Genomic DNA, 13,069 nt, shown 5'->3' with positions numbered 1-13,069 from the left:
AGTTGTTTCTAAATGAAGGAATTAAAATCCTGTCTTAGAGACAAAATATCTGGAAGTATTTCCATTTAAGGGCCTCGTTTTGAGTCTGCTGAGTGAATTACCCAAGGAAAATATTTTTTGGGGTAAACAATGAGAGTAACACCTACCAGACATGAACTCTGAAAAATAGGTTTCCTTCTCTTTCTCTCCCCAGCCTGTCAGAAGAAGTAGAAAAACTAGACAAGGCAGATGCCAACTGAGGCAAACATACTGATCAATTCTTAATGGGTTTCAGACCCTTAATATTTGTACTCTGTGCTGGGATAAGACAGTTAGCTTGCCTTACTACAATCACCACTGGAATGGTCTAAACCATAAAGATCTGGATTCCAGTTTCAAACTGGAATTGTACATGACAACGTCATACTGGACTTGCAGAGACTTCCCAAACCGTTATGACATCACAGCTGACAGAAAATTCATCTCTGCCAAAACCTCATTAAGAGTGGGGTCTGAAGGCCTTAACCAGGTTTAAGAACTGAGATGAAGAGCAGCAGCCTTTTGGATACAAATCTACAGAGTTGATATTCCATAGCTTCTCTGGGTAATTCCCTCAAATGATACTTAACCATTTTTGCTCTATAGTTACTTGCTAAATAGTTGGTTTTCTGCAGCTAAATTCTGCTGAAGTCTAACTCAGATCAGCTTTGCCATTTTATACTTCTGATTTAGAATTTGTATTTACGTACTTCACCCATTAACTGGAACCTATGCTTGAGCTGGAACTATAAATAACCAGTACACCAGAAATGTGAAGAAATCTAGTTTTAAAGGGCATAGAGGGAGTGCAAAAATAAAGTTAGTTGGCAGAAAATAATTTAGCAAATCTCATAAAAACAAACACTGTGCTACAACTTGGAAGTTAACAAAGATATTTAAAGCATGTTTAATTGACATACAAATTTTCAACGTATACCAACAAAACGTTTATAGTATAAAAGTACTGACAACTGGAAGTTATCTGCAGAATTTTATAAATAAGTACTTGCAGATGGAAATGTAAATTACTTTTTAGGAAAAAAAAAAAAAAAAAGCCAGTGCAGTGAAAGTGGCTTTTAATAAAACGTGAGTGTAGTTGGTTTTTGCCAGTTAGGTTCAGAAAAAAAAACATAATTACTCTTGTTCTAGCTAACATGTATCACTAAAAAATGTACTTTGCTATTATACGTTCTAATTATTTTGATTCATTATATTTTTTGTTTTAAAATTATATTTTTTAATTAGAATATTTTGAAGTTAAGATATATGTTTATTTCAGCTACACTTTATGACCTGACAGTATAAAAACTGTGCAGAATTACTCTTAACGCATTACTGGAGAGAAGATTAAAACAAATTATAGAGGTTGGTTCTTAAAATATCCCAAACACTGCTTATTACTACACCACACTTTGCAAAAGGCTTAGTTGTCAAATAGTATTTAGTGAAGCTCATTTTGGAAAACAAGAATCACTTGGATTCAAGGACCAGGATCAACAGTCAGAGAAGGGGACTCCTTTTCAGACAAAACAAAACATTCCAGCTTTTTCAGACAAACCCTTACCAGATGCCATGTTTTCATCCCATCTCTATAGCACAAAATGTGAATAAGGTACATGAACAAACTCCAAAGGACATAACATATTACTGTACAATGCATTCTGTCTTCTGTATTGCAGGCAAAAATATGTGTTCACATGTTTCAAGTCAGCAAATAACATGAAGTCACTGGAATTACTTGAGCAATTTAAGTTGATGCATTTTTAGAAGCAAGATTACAAAGGTCACTTGTTCTCTATCATGATTAGCAATGTAATACCAGCCCTCAGAGGAGACAGCTCCTCAGCCTATAAGAAGCCAGCTTGAAGAAATGAATGCGATACTGCATTTGAAAAAGGCTAAAAACTTTCCAAATTGACTGCTATTGGATAAGATATGTCTAATATTTGACTGAGTTCAAAAGTAGTTTAGGATGGCATACAGAAAGCAATTTAGGCAACAAAGGTTACTTTTGTGGAATAAAATACATAAACTCATCATATTAAATGTCTTCCTTAACGTTATTTTTAAGGGTACAAGATGATACTAAAAAAAGCACAAACCCTATGCCTGACTGCCTGTGTTGAAGCAAAAATTGGGTAGCATCAAAACTTGCTTTGAACTGCCTGAAAGCGACCTTGGAACTAAGAGATCCTAAGGTAGGATCATGGTGAAAAGGAAAGCCCACCTGTGATGAATGCCTTGTACAATTTGCCTACTCTAGCAAGAAACAACTAACATTCTCTGAGCTCTTCTTGAAGTGATGACAGTAAGTGACAGTACAGCTGTCACCATTAGGAGCTGCTGACACTAAACTTTGAAGGCAATAATATATATTTTTACTCAATATAAAAAATGCAAACTATCCATTCCTAATCATGGTGACATTGATCCCTCCGTGAAGAGAGTAGACTTCACCGGGAATTTGCGACATATAAGTAAGTAGGTTTTAAGGACATGTGGATTATTATTATATAACAAATATAAAAGATATGTTGATGTCCTCAGCAACACTGTTGAAGGGGAAAAGACTGATAAAAGTTATGTTGAAACTTTGAAAGCCAAGTCTCTTTTTTGTCTATTATTTTGAATGCCTTTCTTGCCTAATGAGTTCACCTCATTTTGAGGCAGGATATCAATCTAAAGAAGAGTCATTTTGCAATGATACACATAGTTCATATAAGCACTGTTAATTTTCATTCCAATTTTAGACTATAAATTTGAACCATTAAAGCTCATTGCTATTTGGATTGAGAAGTAATACTCTACTGCAAAACAGTCTAATACTTTTACAGTCATTAAAAAATTATCATAAGAAAAAATAACTAGTTCAAAATCCACAGAAACGGAACATCAGAAAAAGGCAATACACAGGTTTGATTTTGTCACTGTGGTATGAAGATATGAAAGGCAGTTTAGCCCTTCAAAAAAACTATATCAAAAGAAACTATATTGTTGTTTACTTCCCAAGACAAAAAAAAATAAAAAATCCTATTCTTAAATGGGGGTGTAGGGGGAACAAATTCAAAATATATTTATATTTGAACTAAACATGCATTTAGTTTCATCATTGCAAAAGGCAAAGTGGCTAACAAAGTGCAAAATAAAAGCAAACTATCCGTTCAAAGTCCATCCATGAACAGTCATGCAGAATCATAATGAATTTTGGTTCCTAAACATATTATCTATATTCTATAAAATATGGTCATGGCAACTGTCAATTGACTGAGCATCCTTGACAGTCAGCATCAACACTGGATTTTGTAAGGAGCACAGGATACTCTTCTATCTACTAGGGCCTAACAAAGACACTGCTCAGCAACTATTCGTTTTGTTCAGTAATTCAGAATTAACTCGGATTCTCTTTAAGCAGTATACCTTACACGTTAGCTAAAAAAACCGGAAATCATCCAGAATAGTCAAAGCTGGTCACAATAATTACAGCTTGCACTCAAGAGTTTCTCCTGAAGCCTCCAATCCCTGTGCTTTCCACCCCCCCACACTTTTTTTTCCCCTCCTCCTCTTCATCCTCCTCTTTCTCTTCTTCATCATCATCTTTTCATCCAGAGAAATATTTCCAAATAAGTATTTGCAAAGTCCTCTACCTCCACACTTTTCTCAAATATATTAATCATCCAGGGATCCTCCCTCCTGTCCAGAAAAATCTGAACTGGCTCAAACCTGCTACTGATTTTTTTAATGAGATTAACTATAAATTCCTCAGCCTGCTAATTTCAATAGATAATGTTCTTATTGTTTGTTTCAAGTACAATTCTGAAAGAAATAGTTACTTCGTGCTGTCCTAGATTCTACATGCTTTGAAATGTATTCTAGTTGCCCCTCCAAAATCTGAACGTCCCTTTGTGCGCACAGAGTTTTGCCCAGAAATACATGCACAGATGCCGCTGACACGCAGAAACCCAGCCAACGCAAATGAAAAAACCTCTTGGGCCTAACCTGGCATGTCCTAAAATGTTGTCTGATTTTGTAAACATTTACTACCAATTGAACAAGCACACACAACCCTGCTGAAGAATTTCCAATAGCTCAATTCAAAACAAACGTCTGGAAAATCTGAACTTTTATATACAGTTGGTTTGTGACATATAAAAAAGTCTCCAAACCCTTCTGTTTAAAAGATTTCTTTGCAATATGTTTCAACACTAAAGCAAAATTGGTTAAATTTCCTCTTCGTTTACCGCCTGCACCATCTCCTATTGAACCAGAGCTGCATCTGTATACAGGAGTTCTGTTTAATTGCTATGCTAAAGATACACTGCAGTTAACTCACAAGATTATCATTAATCAGACCTTCATAATTATGAAAACTGCAATAAATTGATTTATTATTTTGCTTCCTGTATTTGAGCCATTTCGGTACATTCAGATCACAACCCTCTCTTCCTAACCATATGGACGATATCCCTGTTTGCTTCTCTTCAAATGAAAATTCATAAGATCCCATGATTACTTGTCTTCCTAAACCAGAATTTCAGAGGAACATCAGCTAACACGGAACACAGTAAAACTCAAAATTCATGTCAGTGGGATTGCATTTATGCGAATAAAGGTCAGATGTAGTACAAGGGACTTACCCAGGTTTCAATACAGATAGTGACTCGCACATTGCCTTTACCACAGGACCTTTCCTAATGAATTAACATAGCTTCAAAATGTCATTTACAAAGAAAATAAAACAGATCACACGTGCATACATAAAAAAGCAAAACCAGTACAGCCCCGGACAGAGACTGTAACTGGTATCACTGTAATTTCTGATGCATCAGAAAATATCCTTCAGCTGTTTGAAATCCTTTGCTAACTCTCTGCAAGTAAAACTATTAACTTTAGGATGTTCTCAGTCTCTCTTCTAAGCTTTAGCAGTAAAGGCAGGAAATAGGACTTGTAGATATCTCCACCTAGGTTTCTGATCTGAAGACAACACCAATGAACAACAACATAATAACCTAGACAGCATAAAAGGTAAATAATTTTGCCTACAATCATACCTCTATGTATCTTTCAGAAGACATATATAAACACTGCAATTACACTTTTTCTCCTGCACAGAAAGCTCCAGCCAGGTATGCCTTAAGACATCCAGCAGAATTTAGACATGGATACTGCAGAATTAGGAAATTCTTCCCAGTGCAATTCTTCCCTCTGTGTATGGAGGGCAGAACAGTGACAGATCTTATTATTAGGACTGAAGGAACAACAACAACAAAAAAGCTGCAAGAATTGCCAGGATAGGATCTACCAGCCACCGAGCTTTGTCACTTGTTTGAACTTCCTTGCAATTACAGCACATTTATATTCTTTTCTTTGTCAGAGAACAATTGCACTACACTATATTGGCTTTGCTCTGAAACATTTTAGTAAACTGCATGGTTTAAAAGCACTGTCTTTTGGATCTAACTTCTTTCTTGCACAATTTTGTGCGACTAAATACCAGCAAATCACATGTAATTAAAAAAAAAAAAAAAAAAAGTATTGACCTAGGATTTATTAAACAAACAGACCAGGCTAAAAAAAAAAAAAAAAAAAGACAGGTTAATATAAGCATCACATCTTGTTGAATTAGTCCCTACTTCAGTTAGATTAACAACATTGCTACTGCTGCTTTATACATATTTTTTAAAAAAGCACTAACTAGGGTTTATTACTCCCACACTTACTCTCCTTTATGTTCTTTTAGACATTCTTTCACCCTTCTGTATTGATATATTTACTCTGTTGAATGCATCAAACCCTCTAAGTAAATAGTGACTTTAACTGGTATACCGACAATTTAGTCTAGTATGGTATTAATGAAAATAAAATACAGAAAATCTACACCCTTTAAAGACCTACGACTATGGTCTCTATTATCACAAATTGGAGAACCATTTCTCTTAAAGCAGCAAGACTTGTGGACCAGATCAATGATTTTCAGATGCAGTGAGTCTTGACAAAGCACAGTTGTGAGTAGTCATCTGAAATGGACTTAGATTCATCTCTCTTGAGTCAATGTCAGCATCAACGATGAAGGTTTCATCTAAATTCATTAAACTGACAATGATAAAAGGAATTCACAATGATCACACTTGCTCATCTTCTCAGGGGTCAGCCAACTTAAAAAGGTATTGCCTTCAGGCACACAGTAACAAACGTCCCTATCTTTAAGAATCAAATTGCAGCCAACAAGTAAAGCTAAAATTTACTATATGCATCTATAAGCTGCTATGAATAACAATATAGTGTGCTGCCAATCTGTATGCTAACAGCTCGAATCCTATTTTATGACCACGTGAACAACATTTACTGACTGTTATATCAGATATTCTAGAACTGTACTGGAATCTAAAGGAGTGCAAACTAAGTAACAGAGAAATAGCAGAGATGATGTGATAAAGAGCTTAAGTGGAAATAAAATTAAACAATGTTTTAGAAAGAAGTAATTGCAACTTTTTATTAAGGGCCTAGTATACTGGTGATGAGAGAGGCCGTAAAAATCTCTTATGCTCCTACAAGCATCTAAGAATGATCATTGATTCTCTGATTGTATCAACAGTTAAATCTCCAGCACATCCTTTATATGAAACTATCTGTTCTATTTATTCAACACATCCTTTGTATGAAACTATCTGTACCTTGGCCAGATACTAGAAAACAGTGAACCAAGATTCAGCCTCAGTACCACCTTCAGCCGTACACTAGTAAATTATATATTGTAATACCCATTTCTTACAACTTTTGTCTACCCCAGGAGTTGGTGGTTTGATTCCAGATTGCATTACAGTAATTTAAGGAGGCCATCTACTGCCTTTGATGAAGGATCTGTTGCTTATGGAGATGAAGCCACATGAAAAAATATCACTATGCTCTTCTGGGTGAGAAAATCATTAGTGAACACTTCAAATCAGGTCAGTGAGATTAAGAAACTACTACTACTCCTGCATTTCCTGCACGGCACTAATACAAATATATATGTTGTCAGTGGGCCCCAAAGTTTAGCTCTCTCTCACCCTGATCAGCATAGATCACAACTGAATTCCTTTTTCCTTGGCCTCACTGTTTTACACCCTATTTACAAATAGGCCAGCTATAAGGCCAGTTATAGGCCAGCTACAAGGCCAGCTAAAATAAAGAGGATACTTCAAAACCCTCTCCCAGTGAAATCAAACTGCCTTTTTTTTTTTTTTTTTTCTTTCTGACACTTGGGAGCAACAATATAAAAGACTTTTTAAAGGTTTCAAAAGACAGCCATTCTTTCCAGCACAACACATGGAACATGAATAAATGTTTGAAACTCCCTGACTCAGTTTTTCATCAGCAGCCTTCAGCATTCCTTGTTTTCCTCAGAGTCACTGAGGAGTCCTCATCCCTTCTGTATATCCTTCTCCTCTGGCAGAAAGAGATCAGCTTTCTCTTTCTGTCCTCATCCATTATTCTTTCCCTTCTTTAGGCTAGTGAGATATCTGTTTCCTTCCTTTTTATGAATCTCTAAGTGTCTTTATCAGGTGATCTGGGGGGATTGGCATAATCAGGTAATCTTTGCAGTACTGCCTAGCAATATGTTATTTACTCACTGTTTTGCACTGAGCAGAGCATTCCCTTTGTCCAGTTGTGCCACGCGTAAGAGGATGACTGTCAATAATTCATTCTACCAGGTATAGAAGTTTCTGCTGTAAGCTCCACAAGGCTTTATTTCAACATAGAAATAAAAGACAAAGAAGGTATCAAACAATGCTCTATCTGAAAAAGAGTTTACAATCTGACAGACGCAAAGGAAAATTCTTACCAAACTCAATTCATAATTCATAAAACAAAAGTGTCAGTATTTGCGGTAGTTTAAATCTTCATCCCCACCTTTTCTGCTTTTCTGGAAAACCAGGGCAGAGACAACTGTTAAAGCACACTTGTTAGAAAGAGAGGAATGACTGCTGACCCACCGGAAGCCCTGGCATCACGATGTGTTAACACTTGGCCTACTCATGTTTTCTGACTGAAGAGACAACAATTTATGTAAACCAAAATCACAACTAAAAAGCAATCAATACTTTATCTCAAGGTGTAATTTTAATTCCTAGTTAAATGTTTTGGTGGAAAATTACTGCTGTGTGGGAAGAAACAGTGACTGACAAATCTATGCATATGAAATATATCTTTCATACTAGTAACCTAGTCCACACTAGTCCACCACAAGTGCACATCCATCTAAAGTTGGCCAGATTGGCAAGTATGCGTTGCAATTCCCACAAGCCTCTGGGTCCATAGGATTTTAGACTATACCCATATTCTGGTGAAACAAACTGAATCGGAACCCATTACCCTTGTGTAAAACTCTGAATTTTGCAAAATGGCTTGTTTATTTTGAAGGCCCACCCACTATACATGAAGTTAAACATGGCTCAACAAGAAAGGAAAAAAATGCGTGGATGCTCTTCGCCCACAAATTTGGGCTAGTTCCCAGCGTATGAGAAAGAAGTCATCTAACACTGTATCATTATGGCAGTCTCCCCTGATGGAGATGCAGGGAACACCTAGTCAGCCTTTCCTCACTTGCTGTGCTGCCTGTGCCATCACCATGTGCATGAAGCAAAGGAGGGATCCTCGTTGCGTATAGCAGGAGACTAAATTGTTCTGATCATTCAGTTACAGCACTAGCAGGCAGCAAAGCAGCTTCGACTTAGAGGAGAATTAAGACATAAGCGTAAACCTGATCCTATGATTTATATCTGCATAAATTTATGTTTTGCTTTAAGCTACGTAAAGAAGAGTAGTTCATAAACACAACAAAATCTATACAAATTGTTCTATGAAAATTTCTGTGTGCTTTCTTATTATGCAAAGACTACTTTTATGTATACACACAAAGTATGCACACATATTCAAGAGGCTTTAAAATATAAATAAAGAACATTCTCTGAAACAGCTCTTTCAGGCTATTTATATGATTATAATCTCTCTGAACGTGCTTTGTTTGTTTGTTTTTGTGAAAGTGGATGTGCAAGTATAGGTTGATAATAGAAATCCAGTTTCCCCCTATGATACACTGGTGTCCTCAGTTATACGAGCACAACCATGTTCTTGACTGTAAAACACAAATGGAAGCACTATTTAAGATGTGGGTTATAAGGTTAAGCCAACTTTGACCTACAAAATACCCAAAAAATGATTTTACAGCATTATCAGTTTGGACTTGCAAACATATTATGCACTCATCTGGCAAAACACCCCAAGCATCTGCTAAAACAGGGTCTCGTATATATGGGAATGGTTGATTAGCCTTTTCACCTGACTAAATTTTTAATCCTAATACTTTTGGAGGTTTAAGGGATTAAAAGAACAATTTGTTATTGTTATTTCTGTTTTGTTCTTTAACAGAACTTACTACCAGTATTAGTATAAACTCAAGCAACATGAGATACAAGGCACATATCTGTCAATAAAGTCATTTTCATCAATAGGCTATGCTGCTGTAATAGTACGGGATTCAAAAAGCAGCAGAAGTTTGTGTTGGAAAGCAGACTGTACATGTCCAATATTAGTAATGAATTTTAAACTGGACCTAATTGAGAATGGATTACATATTCAGAAAACTTTAAAAAAATACTATATTTGAAATGTCAAAACAGACCAAAGTTCTTGATTTTTCCAGTGTATTTCTGTAAACAAAATTAGAGCCAAAATAACATTTTCCTTCCTATCCATATCCATGACGCATGCCATATCTTCTCATAAGCTATCATTTTTCAATGAAGGAAAAATGGGAACTATTTAGCACTTCTTCTTGGACAGACAGGCTCCTCTTTAAGAGGACAAAATTAGTAGCAAAAATACATTATAAATGACAATTCAAGCTCATTATAATTAAAACCACAGCCAACTACTTGAATATTTTGATACTAGAATCGTGCTGTTTAAAGAGCTATGCTTACTTCCAGCTGTGATTGTGCGCGAAAATAGCTCCTATAGCAAGCAAAGTAAACAAGAAGTTGAAATTAAAAATATTCTACACTTATGGTAAAGTATGGTAATCTTAAGAACATTGTTTGCTTTTAAGTGAAAACTTATCACAAAATATCATTTCCCCATGTGACTTAACTTTGTTTTATTACTATTTTTAAACCTATAATGCGAGCATTTTTAAATTAAGGTATGCATATGATCAAAAAAATCCAACCAAACAAAAACCCCCAATCCAAAAAAATGTGTACCTCCCTTCTCTCATTTCCTATGTCACAGACCCATCTCACTTGGTATACATCATCTCCAGTGAACCAGAGCTGCTTTTTAAATGATGGAAAATGCGCTATATCGAAAGTAAATGAATTTCAAAACATTTCATAATTTGAAAGAAAGTTTAAATGGGTTTAATTTTTTTTTTCCTTATATCTTATGTGGCTTCAAAAAGGGAGACATGATTACAGAAAGCAGAAGTGGAAATTGCTTTTGCCATTTTCTGATTCAGAACTTTAATTTTTCAAAATTCCTCATGAACAGTTCATGTTGTCCCCTGGAAAAAATTGCAAAATATTCTGACGCCTGTCTAGTTTACTTCCTCCTATTTTCTCTCCTCTCTAGCAGCTTATCATCTAGCACTGTTAAAATTTAGCAACCTATCTACGTGTTTTCACACAGTGCACAAAGCAGTCTGTCTCAAAGACCATTCATTCCTGGTCTAGAGCTGCCTCAGAGAGACAGAACTACTGAGATTCCAACAAGGGTTGTTCTCTCTTGAGAACGTAGCATCTTCTGCAGCTGCTGCAGCTGTATATTCTAGTACCTTTTTACTGTTACTTCTCAGGAGAAAAGAAAGGTGAAAGTACACGCTGGGAGCTTTATCTTTGCAGATCTCACTGTTGACCAAACTCTTCATTCTACCTCTCCAGCTTCCCCATTACTGGTACAGTTTTTTTCTGCACCACTTTGTACTTAGACAAACAGAAGCCATAAGGTTCTGAAGTTGCAAAATTGAGGAACAGACCTGTCTGCACTCAAACTTCAAGAAGATATCAAAGACTCAGTGAAAATTTGCCAGAGGCAGTTTTTTTGGATTAGTCTTTAAAATCACCTGTCTATAGCAAAGTACAATGCTCAGAGCATTGTGCTGATAATTAGCTTTGAAGACCAACTTGCCTTAAACTCTTAAAATGCTTTCCAGCACTGAAGAACCAGAAAGGCAGGTGCAGAGTAAAAGTTTTCAATAAATACATTTGAATGAACATTAGATTTTATGTAGTACAATACGCCTGCCAAATTAGTTTCTGCTTCTCAGACACGCTAATACCTTACTTGTCAGACCAGGACAGAGAGTTTTCTCAAGGCTATATGTGGCCAAGATCTCAGTCTGCCCCCTTATTTTGGCTTGCATCTGTCTAAATAAAGACAAAGTAACAAGCACTGATGCTGAGATTTTTTCTGTGGCACCTAGACCTCATACAGAAGGTCCCTAGGAAGAAAACATGAAACAAAAAGCTCCTTTGTAATGTAAAGCTGTAATTCACATAAAGGATTTTCAGGTGATTTACAGCACTATACTAAAAAAAAAGAAAAGAAAAAAAAAAGGAAAAAATGGATCCCAGGTATGGTTTGTGCATTTCAAATTTGAGAGGAGGATGCACTGTAAGTGACTGGCTCAGCACTCTTGCTCTGATAAATCTCCATCAGGAAAGAAGGTGACATTCTTCAATTAGTCAAATGAAATAGAATTAATGACAACTTAGATATCCTATCACCCATTTGTTTTTTACCTCATTCTAATATGAAAAAATTTCACAAGCATTACAAGTTCCAACTGGAGTCCTTAGTTGTGTCCCAGCATCATAAATGCAAACTTCAACATTTTTTAATTAAAAGTATACCAGCACTTTTTTTCCCCTGTAGTTTTAATTTACTGTTTGCAAAGCTAAAACTGCAAAGTATTAATACTAATAGCTGCTTTAATACTCTGCTTACAAAGAGAAAATCAGCTGAATAGAAAAAAAAAAAGATTTATACAAAAATTTAAAAGCTGCATCTGTTTAACAGAAATGCTTTGCACTCATAACACTTGTTAAAATCAGTGGGAACTTTGGATATTCATTCCATCTGAACCTCTGGCCCTGAAAGCCCTGGAAGAGGTTTTATTTATTATTTATAGCACATACTGCTGTCAGCAAGGACACAAAAACCTTATAGGATTATTTACCATATCTACTCAAGTATGTAGCAAGGTTAGAGTATGTATCAAATTCTGTTATGTTCCCCAGATTAATGAAGGAAGAATTAATGTTGCAAGGAAAAAAAAAAGGAAAGAAAAAAAACTTAGAAGAGGAGAGGTGAGTGGAAAGTAGGAGAGCACCTGGATTTCTGCTTTGTTAGATGTTTGCTGTGGAAACAATCTACTCAGTTTTAACAAGAGTTGACATCATCAAGAACATTCCCTGCCATCATTTCACAACTAGCTGTTTTTCCTGATTTTTATTATTATATTTTTAAGTACTGAGATAAAATTTTTATTCGAAGAAGAATTAAAAATAAATGTTTCTAAGAAATTATAAAGGAAGTAGAAAAATTCAGGGAATGACAAATAATGGAATGGGAAGGCCAAGAAGCTGTAATTGTGTTATGTAGACACCTTATCATCCCTACTTTTTTATTTATTTTTTATTTATTTCTGATTGGCAAGTTTCAGTTCTACTGAATGCCAGCCAAAAATTCAAGGTGGTATAAAACATTTTAAAAACATTACTTTTTAACTATGTTGAGAAACAGAATGGTACTTTTTTTAACAGCCATATGTCATAAAGACTATTTTTATTTAGGAAATTCTATTTTAATTTAAACATCATAAGCCCATGAGCTATAACAAACATATATATATTTTTTAACCATATGCTCTGAATTATTGCAAAGAAAATTGCTACTTCTCCTCCCCCTCCTTTAGAAGCTTGAATACATGCGTGTGTTTATGTGTGTGTCTGTTTATGGTGAAGGAAGGAAACCACTAAAATCCATTAGTTAACATAATGGCAAAATCCCAAAA

General features: G+C 35.5%; 1 long non-coding RNA gene across 1 annotated transcript; it reads left to right on the top strand.

The window, feature by feature from the left end:
• Positions 1 to 480: 480 nt before the first annotated feature.
• On the top strand, positions 481 to 8,177 carry LOC121076790. The gene is made up of 4 exons (XR_005823711.1): positions 481 to 583; positions 2,090 to 2,216; positions 6,806 to 6,962; positions 7,934 to 8,177. It is a non-coding gene; the product is annotated as an uncharacterized LOC121076790 (long non-coding RNA).
• Positions 8,178 to 13,069: the final 4,892 nt, after the last annotated feature.

This window comes from Cygnus olor, chromosome 12 (genome assembly GCF_009769625.2).
Source record: "Cygnus olor isolate bCygOlo1 chromosome 12, bCygOlo1.pri.v2, whole genome shotgun sequence".
In the NCBI taxonomy this organism is placed as follows: domain Eukaryota; kingdom Metazoa; phylum Chordata; class Aves; order Anseriformes; family Anatidae; genus Cygnus; species Cygnus olor.
This window is presented reverse-complemented; position numbering and strand designations above follow the sequence as displayed.